This window comes from Dipteris shenzhenensis, unplaced genomic scaffold (assembly GCF_047967505.1).
Source record: "Dipteris shenzhenensis isolate YYH24624 ecotype China unplaced genomic scaffold, Dip_SZ_1.0 scaf0417, whole genome shotgun sequence".
NCBI lineage: Eukaryota > Viridiplantae > Streptophyta > Polypodiopsida > Gleicheniales > Dipteridaceae > Dipteris > Dipteris shenzhenensis.
In genome coordinates this window covers 14048-25000 of record NW_028239723.1, presented here as the reverse complement: position 1 = coordinate 25000, position 10953 = coordinate 14048, and positions in this window count along the sequence as shown.

Here is a 10953-nt window from a genome sequence, read left to right as displayed (position 1 = left end):
CCACACCGACAGAACATCCCCCCCTGTGGGGGGAACCCCATCGGGAAGAATTCCCGGGGGTGGAATCTCCGGTTTTACAATCTAGTAACAAGTCGAGCGAGTAGAAGCCTTCGATACATCTAGACTCCGACGAGGACAAAACAAAGATTGATTGATTTGCTTATCCCAACCATTCAGTACTCTGGAGTAGGGATTCTCGAAGAAGCGACGCTAGACTCGGATCCTTAGAAGCATTAGATTGGCCAAGAGAAGGGAGGGTATGGAGTCTTCTATCCATTATTAGAGCTTAAAATAGGCATGATATTGAATCCTCTATCGGTTGATCGACTATATGGTTATAGTCCCGATTCGGCATACGGGTGTGGGAGAACTACCTCATTACTGAGAATCTCGAATGTGGATAATGTAAATCTTCAAAGATACTATCGGTTTCTACGATATATATTATGAGGAGGTACCTCCCCCTCCCCTGACGTAAGTGAAGTATTATCCCTATTGAAGGGAGGTACATCATCTAGACTATCTTCTATCCTACTGGAAATGGATGAATCTCCCCGGGTGGGATTTGAACCTACGACCAATCGGTTAACAGCCGACCGCTCTACCGCTGAGCTACCGAGGAAAGTGGCAGATGATTCAATCCCATATACTTCCAGAGACTCTTGTTCCTTGAGCCGCCCCTTGATCTGCAAGACGTTAACCACTCGAAGACCCAAAGCTTTCTTCGAGACTTCATGAACCTCGCGTACACCCTAACTCTCATTATAGGAAGAAGCAGTAATGATAGCAATCCCTTTTGCCTTCTCGGATAGAGCCTACGAATCGGGGGGGGGGCTGGTGTGGAAGATCTCGGTCATGGTTGATCTTGGTCGTGATTGATCGCCCCCCCCCCAACCCCAAGATGCATATCGATCGATCACCAATCACTAGTTTCTATTTCTCCTTTTCCGGAAAACATAGTAGAATAGTCACAGGATACTTATAGAGGTATAAGGAATATCTTGGAAAGGAGAAGAAAAAAACTCTTAGGAGACAAGAGAAACGAAGGCAGTTAGCAGTAGAATAATACCAATCATCAATCCGAATGAATAAGAAGATACTCTCCCGCCCATGGAACCCCACGATCCGTATCGATATCAATAATTGCAGGCGGGTGGAGGATCCATAAACTTGAATCCATAAATGGAATGAATGAGTCTACGGGGGGAAAGTATGGATAAGGGGTGAAAAATGAAGAAAAAAGGGGAAAGAGAACGTGAGGGGGAGGGGGGGGGAAGTGGGGGATAGTCGGGATGAAGAAAATGAATCGGAGCTTTGCGAAACGAAAGTAGCAGTTTATGGAAAGGGTGGAATTGGTAAGTCAACAACAAGTTGTAATATATCAATAGCTTTGGCGAGACGCGGAAAACGGGTATTGCAAATTGGATGTGATCCGAAACATGATAGTACTTTCACCCCCACGGGATTCTTGATACCTACCATTATAGACACTTTGCAATCGAAGGATTACCACTATGAAGATGTGTGGCCTGAGGATGTCATTTATAAGGGTTATGGCGGAGTGGATCGTGTTGAAGCAGGGGGACCACCTGCGGGAGCTGGTTGTGGGGGATACGTAGTGGGAGAAACGGTTAAATCATCGAAAGAATCGAATGCTTCTTATGAATATGATACTACTCTATTCGACGTTTTAGGGGACGTAGTCCGTGGAGGTTTTGCCGCTCCATCGAATCATGCGGATTATTGCATTATTATCACGGATAATGGATTCGATGCCCCTTTTGCAGCAAATCGTATTGCTGCGTCGGTTAGGGAGAAGGCACATACCCACCCATTGCGATTAGCAGGTTTGGTGGGGAATCGGACATCTAGGAGAGATCTCATTGATAAACATGTAGAAGCCTGCCCGATGCCTGTGCTGGAAGTGTTGCCTCTCATTGAGGACATTCGGGTCTCGAGGGTGAAGGGGAAAACATTGTTTGAAACGGCTGAATGTCAATCAGATCTCAATTATGTTTGTGATTTCCATCCCAATGTGGCGGATCAGATATTGTCTCGACCAGAAGGGGTTGTGCCAAGGGAAATTCCAGATAGAGAATTATTCAGTCTGCTCTCCGATTTCTATCTGAATCCCGATGGTGGGGGGCAGAGGAATGCCCAGCAAACTCAACAGGATATTCTGCTTGATTTTACGATGATTCGAAACCGAAACTGCAAATTTCTTGTATGTGTACCCTTTCTGAGGAAACCCTTTCACGAAGACTCCCGAAACTCTCACTTTTGAATGTGAAACCGGAAATTATCACACTTCTTGCCCCATTAGTTGTGTGGCTTGGTTATATCAAAAGATCGAAGACAGCTTTTCCCCAGTGGTAGGTACAAAGACTTGTGGTTATTTCTTACAGAACGCTCTTGGAGTTACGATCCTTGCGGAACCTCGTTATGCAATGGCAGAGTCGGAAGAGGGGGACGTCTCGGCCCAATTAAATGATCAAGGGGAATTGGAGAGAATTTGTATCCAAATAAAACGAGATAGAAACCCTAGTGTCATTATTTGGATTGGCACATGTACCACGGAAATAACAAAGACGGACCTAGAAGGCATAGCACCCAAGCTAGAAAACGAACTTGGAGTACCAATTGTAGTTGCGCGGGCCAATGGATCGGATTATGCTTTTACTCAGGGAGAGGATACTGTATCAGCTGCCACGACGCATCGGTGTCCGGAATTTGACATATCTAGACACGAACAGAAACAGGATTTAGTTGGGGGTGTTGACACTGCGACGACGGAAGCGGGGGGGGCTAATCCGGAGGGACGGAAATTAAAGAATCATGCTTCAGTTCTTTTTGGATCTCTAACTTCAACTGTAGCTTCTCAACCGAATCCGGAATCGAAACGTCAATCCATTCAGGTATCGGGGTGGTTACCCTCCCAGAGATATACTGAACTTCCATCATTAGGCAAGGGAGTGTATGTTTGCGGCGTGAATCCCTCTCTGAGCCGTACAGCGACGACTCTGATGCGGCGTCGTAAATGCCAGTTAATTGGAGCACCTTTTCCTATTGGTCCTGATGGGACGCGTGCTTGGATAGAAAAGATTTGTTCCGCCTTTAATATGGAACCTCAGGGTTTGAAGGAGAGGGAGGATGAGATATGGAAGAGTCTGAGAGACTATCTTGAGATAGCAGCTGGTAAATCTATATCTTTTACGGGAGATAATCTATCAGAAATTTCTATAGCAAGATTCCCAATTCGCTGCGGAATGGTTGTCTACGAAACAGGTATTCCCTACATGGATAAACGATATCAAGCTGCCGAGCCATCTTTCTCACGAGATACTTGCAAAGAGATGGGTACACTCATGCCACGGATCGTGGAAAAACCGGATAATTATAACCAGATACAGCGTATGCATGAATTAAAACCTGATTCAGCAATTACTGGAATGGCTCATGCCAATCCTTTAGAAGCAAGAGGTATTGATACAAAATGGTCTGTCGAGTTCACCTTTGCCCAAATCCATGGATCCACTAATGCGAGGGATGTGCTTGAACTTGTTACTCGTCCCCTACGGCGTAATAATAATCCGGGGCGTCTGGGTTGGAGTAACCTGTCGAAGCAGATGGTAACAAATCACTAAATTATAGAATTATTGGGTGACGGGAAGTGACCATTGAGGGAAATGCATAGAGACGTCTCCAAATTCTTAATCATGGGATTCTGTCTCCTCATGATTAAGAAATCCATCGACTCCTTTCCGAAGGAGTTGCTGTGCTAGCTACGGGAGTGGTACGGAGAGGTTGCCGGCACTCTACGGGAAAAAAAAAAAACTGAAAAATATGGGAAGGAAATAATTATGAACGTAGAAAGCGTTCAAATGTCGTTGTATCTACTGCAGGTTTCGCTGCTTACTCGGGTGAAGGTGGCAGGTCCACCTATAATATTCGGACTATATTATGGATTACTAACAACATTACCCGTTGGACCCTCCCAAATACTATCCATAAGAGCTTTTCTTTTGGGAGGGAATCTTAGTGGTACCGTCGCTTTGAGTGGTTTGATGATGGGATAGCTACTAATATTTCTGTCAATATTCTGTTCACCTCTATATGCATTGATAGTGAAACCACATGTTGTAACTGTCCCAATAGTACCATACATGTTATTTTACTGGTTCCGAACCAAGGATTTACCGGATTATCGAACTCTACGTCCGACCAATTCACTCAGTGACTTTCGAATCGGTAATATATTCTTGGATAGTTTCATTTTCCAGATTTTAAATCCAATTCTTTTACCAAGTCCCGTATTGGCGAGACCAATTCACCTATTTATTTTTCGATATAGCAACAACATAACATTTCTGATTAGTAGTTTCGTGGGTTGGTCACTCGGTCATATGTCATTCAGCTACTTGTCCAGATTACTTCTGGTTCGCGTAGAATATGATTCACCCATACTCTACCTGCTGATGAAACGCGTCATTTACAAAACTTTTAGTATTGTTGTTCTCATTAATGTACTGGTTTATTTGGGTAAGGCTCCAGTACCTCTCTTCACCAAGAATTTTGAAGACGAACTTGTCTTGCTCGATAACAATCTCCGGGAGTTGTCAGATTCGATGCTATGGATTTTCAAGTCGTGGCCCACGTCCTTGTTCGACCCATACAAACCAAATCGTCCTTTACGATATATAGAGAATAGCCGATTCGGCGGCGATAGCTTAGTGAAGAAGCAAGTATCAAATCACTTTTTCAGCAAATGTTTGACTAGTGGAAAACAGCGGTTGGCTCTCACGGCGTTACCCAGTTTGTCGATCTTTGGAGACCAGTTAGGAACCTCGTTAGAGGATTCGGATATGCCACTTCCAGCTCATCATCTGCATGAAGACTGGATTTTGAACCAATTCAGGAAAAACAAGGATTTGAATAATGAGTTAAAGGACCGAATTCGATTCCTAGACACCGAGCCTATCTTCTGGAAAGCGATGGAAAGAAGGACCGGATTGGCTGATAACGGAGGTGAATTACCTAAGATTTATGATCCATTTTTGAATAATTCATGTCGTGCTAGGATTCCAAACTCGGATTCATTCTGGATACTGTCTGATTCATTGGCATCGCAAGCGGTTGACAACAACGAGTATGCCAATGAATTGAATTCCGGTAATAAGATTCGGGATTGGGTGTCTATCAGGTATAAAGAGTTGAGAAGCAATGAGATTCCTCTTCCCCGGGAAGCATTACCTAAAAATGCTTTGCAAATATTTATTTTCATGTTCGAAACACCGGATGATGCCGTGATTGAAGATGTTGTGGGAGAAACAAACTATTCAGTTTCGAAGGGTGATTCCACCCCCGTAACTTGGGATCAAGTCTTCAAATTTTCTTCATCTCCGACAGAGTTAGCTTTATTCTTCACCTATCTCAGAGATGATTGTGGTGCCTTCGATTGGATCCGCTTGCTAGACGTACCTCTAATTGGTGGGGAAAGACTTGACTCTTCAAAACAAAAAATACGTTCGATCCTCGAGATTGAGGAACTGTCGGAGGAATTGGCCCGCAATACTCACTTAATATATGATAATAGGTTCGATGTCGCGGGTGGGTCAACTGATATTCGTAACAGAAAGTTAAAAAATTTAGCAATCAGCGTCGGGAAGACGCGGCTGAAAACACGCAGACTGGTCAAACGTTTTGCAAAAAGCTCTGATTTTCGTCGGAAACCTATAAAAGGCTCTATGCGCTCCAGAAGACGTAAGACACTGGTTTGGGAAGTATTTCAAGATAAGGCACATTCACCTCTCTTCTTTAGATTAATGGAACTACCCACTCCGTTTCGATTTCCTGCCGGAGAATTAACTGGTGTAGATTTTGAGGAATCGGCCGGTGACGCGAGGAGAGAAACTAGTACCCAACCCGAACAGGAACTAATATCTCTTTCATCCTCGAGAGAGGGGGAGCGAGCGAAATCCGACCGCCCAGCTATAGCAGCTAGGTTCGATGTGAGTTCCATCCACACGGGGCGGGGTTTATTATTGGTTATGCAATCGACTCTTCGGAAATATGTGAAACTGCCTGTATTGATAACACTCAAGAATTTCGGTCGTATTTTATTTTTTCAAGCTCCCGAATGGGATGAGGATTGGAGTGAGTGGCGCAAAGAATCCCACATCAAATGCACCTACGACGGCGAGGGATTCTCACACACTCGTTTACCCGGTCGTTGGTTGAAGGAGGGTCTTCAGATAAAGATTTTGTATCCTTTCCGGTTGAAGCCTTGGCGTACTCGCGGGAGGAGGCGCCCAACCATTTTGGAAAATGATATGAATCCCAGGTATCTCAAGACTCGGGAATCGGGGAGAAAAAATAGATTGAGGCGAGGAAAATCTCCATCTAGCTATTTAACAGCTTGGGGATTCCAAACAGATGTACCTTTTGGAACTATTAAGAAAGATCCCTCCTTCTGGAAACCTATCCGGAAGAAATTGATGAGAATTTTGAGACGTAGTCTCGCATTGCGGACTAGGCAAATGCGTCGTCTCTACTCCAAATTGGGTGTATCCGCAAGGTTTCCATTGGGGAAATTGAATTTCCTTCGTAAAATTGAAGGGATTTGGGAGAATTGGAGTGGAACCGATTTTGTTGGGGGAGATATTCCAAATGATACAGGGACCGGGTGGAAAGAGGGGCCGTCACACGGTGAACCAGGTACTGGTGGAATAGATGAAACATCAATTCCCATTGATAATAAATCCCGATACTTTGCGGGTACCGATGATGAACCAGTAAAAGATACCGTTGGTGGATCCAAATCCGAACCCGAATCAGACATGCATGCATTCAGAAATCTGTTAACCGAAGGGGTTGGCGGGGGTGGGCGTAGCACCAAATCACTCCGTTTTAGTAAACCGGGAATAGATGACAGACTAATTAATACAAATCTGACTAGTTCTTTGAGATTCCAAACGAAATTAGTCAATATTCAGGGAATTTATTTGAGATCCCGCATATCGGTCGCAGAATTGTTTGAGAAGTATCTTCTACTAGTAGCGGGATTATTTCGAAGAGTCAATAGAGCTTTTGCTCATTATCTCGACAATTTTGCTAGATTTCGGGTGCAACTGGTGAAAGTGACGAATCAAGTTGGTGGGGTTCATGGGGATGCAAACCACCCAATTCTAGCTATTTCCGGAATTAGGGAGGGAATACCGCGAGTTATCGATAATCAATCTATAGGATTACCGTCTCAGGCGCACATTCACGACATTCTGTGGCATGTAAGCATGAAAAACAACCTGGATTTGGATTCTTTGATGGAAATTGCGGAAGATAGCAAGGATGCGGGGTATCTCGATAACCGGAAGGGATGTAAGGATAATGAGAATCTGGATGATGCTTCGGAAGATTGGAATTATCCGCGCGGTGATCATGGTTGTTATCCGAAAGGGGGAGGGGAAACCCCAGAATTTTTTGATGGCGGTAAACATGACGGGGGAAAGAGCGATTCCGTGGGATGTCCCGATGACAGAACTGGCGGGATTGTACGTGGGTATGGTATCGATGAACATATTAATAATTTTGCTACGATGCGGGGACTTTCCAAACAACTTTGGGAATTGAATGCAAATGATTTGGGGAGTTTGTTAGGCTGTCCCGACAAGTACAACCTGTCATTGGAGTTATGGCAAAAAATTGCACCGAAGAGATGGAGATCGGACATCGAAAATTTATATGGATTCAGAAGCATCGGGGGAAGTTTTCTCGCCGAGCATGAATATGTATTTCGTGATAGACAAAACGATTATTCCATATATACTGAAACCCCTTTCCTCAGAGATCGAGTGAGAAATATCAATAAACGTCGTAAATACAGTTATTTGTTACATAGTTTTATTGATTCCTCACGAGATGTAGATATACAAAAATTTCCGGCGGGGTGGAATGCGGCGATAAGGGAAACTCGTTTAGGGAATCGTATCAGAGAACTTATTGCAGGGAAGGGAATTTCTCATCCACGAATACTTGATCCGGAACGTGAGTTGAATCCGAAATCCGATTTGGTGTTGTGGGTAATTCCGGATCCCGCGGAAGCAAAGGATGTATACGAAACAAGATCGAAATTTGTACCTGGGACTTCTATTTTGTGGGAGAGGGTTCCCGCTACCCCAAATGAAAGATTTCAGAGATTAGGCACGGATTACGGGTTACAGGAAGAAGAGATTGATTCGGATGAAATACTTCTAAGAGAGAGGGGGAGTCACTATTATATTTTTCAATGGAAATGGGAATCCGAAGCATTAGAAAGAGAATTATAAAGACTGAGGGATTTGATATCTCTCATCAACGTATTAGAAAATGAGCAGGATCTTACTTCCTTCTGTGTCAATATGGGTATAGATTGCGATTTGTTGAATCTTTTTCTCAACGAAGAGAAACGCGAGATTCTAGATGATTTGTTTGTTATTTCAGCCCATCGTTTACCGCGAATATTCGATGATTAGATTCTCATGTATAAAATGGTTAGTATCCCACTGAAATTTCGAAACAGATTCAAAAGAAGATTGAATAGAAATATATTTGGCGGGTGCATGCTGCGTTTGTCACTCATCAATGGGGAGAGGAATAGGAATCGCTCCTATCTCCATAACATCGAAGATCTCCTGCTTCCGAGACATCGTCGCAAATCGCGATTTCTCAGATCCCTATTGATTTTGAGCTCCGTGAAATCCGAAAGGGACCCTTTGGGCTACCCTTCTGGAGTGGAATGGATGAACAAGAGTGAAGAGTCTAGCGACCTGAGTGGGACTCAGAAAATCAAACGTTTCCTTTGGCCCAGTTATCGCTTAGAAGAATTAGCTTGTATGAACAGATTCCGCTTCGACACAAATAATGGAAGTCGATTTGCCACGCCCAGAATACGCATGTATCCCATTATTTGAGACGGGGGGGAGAATACGTAGATTCGACAATTTGCTCGACTAATATTACTAACATCTTGGTAATCTCAATCAAGTGTGTGATAGAAGGAGGGGCAGATACCTACCTTACTTATCAGATGCGGAGCTGTAACTACTCGTTGGTGGGAAACAAATTCCCACCGATAACCGAATCTATTGAGTGACGATTTCCCCGATTATAGGAGTATTCATCTCCCTCGCTCGGACCAATACTACCCGAATTAGTAGGCAAATCCTATACAATGAATTCGATAAACAATTATTATTACTACTATTACGGATAAGGCTATATCTACCAATTCGACGTTGATTTGTGAGAAAGGGGATACAGGGTCTGCTGAGTCTCAAATATGCTACTTGACCGATCAAGTCTCGAAACTCACTTCTCATTTGAAATCACATTCCAAGGATTACTCCTCTCAGAGGGGTTTGTGGAAATTATTGGGAAGACGCAAGCGTCTCTTAATTCATTCATCCAAAAAGGATCCGACTTTATACGATAACATAATAAGCAACTTGGGTATTCGGAGATTGAAGAGACGCCGATTCCAATTTATAGAAATCCAGTTCTACCGAAGCTAGGGTCTGCAAAAATTACCAGGAACATAATTCATGGGTATACCTCCTACGAAAGTGGATCCAGTTATAGTGAGTATGGGTCCCCACCACCCGTCGATGCACGGTGTCCTTCGACTTATTGTTACTCCAGACGGTGAAAATGTCGTTGGTTGTGAACCAATACTTGGCTATTTACATAGAGGGATGGAAAAAATTGCTGAAAACCGGACGATTCTGCAGTATCTTCCCCACGTGACGAGATGGGATTATTTAGCCACCATGTTTACCGAGGCAATAACAGTGAATGCGCCGGAGAAGTTGGCAAATATTCAAATACCGAGAAGAGCTAGTTACATACGAGTTATTATGCTCGAGCTAAGTCGAATAGCTCCCCACCCGTCATGGCTCGGACCTTTTCTGGCGGATGTCGGTGCACAAACCCCTTTTTTCTACACATTTCGAGAAAGGGAAATGATTTATGATTTACTTGAGTCTGCTACGGGTATGTGAATGACGCATAATTATTTCCGCGTCGGGGGAGTAGCGGTAGATTCACCATATGGGTGGCTAGATAAATGTTTGGATTCCTGCCACTATTGCCTCTCAAAAGTCGATGAATATGAACGACTTATCACAAATAATCCTATATTTCTGAAACGAGTGGAGGGGATAGGTGTCACTGGTAGGGAAGAAGCTATAGATCGGGGCTTATCCGGACCCATGTTGCGAGCCTCGGGGATTCAATGGGATCTTCGCAAGGTGGATCACTACGAATGTTATGACGAATCGGATTGGCGGATCCAATGGCAAACAGGAGGAGATTCATTGGCCCGTTATTTGGTACGAATCGGCGAGATGAGAGAATCCATAAGAATAATTCAACAGGCCTCGAGACTCCTTCCGGGAGGTCCATATGAAAATTTGGAATCTCGACGCCTTAGTCAGCAACGAAAGGAAATGGGATGGAATGATTTTGACTATCAATTTGTCGGTAAGAAATCCTCTCCCACTTTCAAATTACCTGAGCAGGAGCATTACGTAAGGGTGGAAGCTCCCAAAGGGGAATTAGGGATATTTCTGATTGGAGATGATAGTGTTTCTCCCCGGAGACGGAAGACTTCATAAATCTGCAAATTCTCTCTCAATTGGTAGAAGGAATGAAACTAGCCGATATTACGACAATATTAGGTAGTATAGATATCATCATGGGGGAGGTTGATCGCCGAAACGGCAATTGGTACAAAAAATTTCGAGGAACGCGTGATTGACTTATTTCACAAATTGGGAGTTTCGAGAGATTCTTCCGAATTGATTTGGATTCTGATTTCCATTCCCACCCTTATCGTAGGAATTACAGTAGGAGTATTAGTTATCGTACGGCTCGAGTGAAAGGTATCTGCGGGGGTACAACAGCGTATCGGACCTGAATATG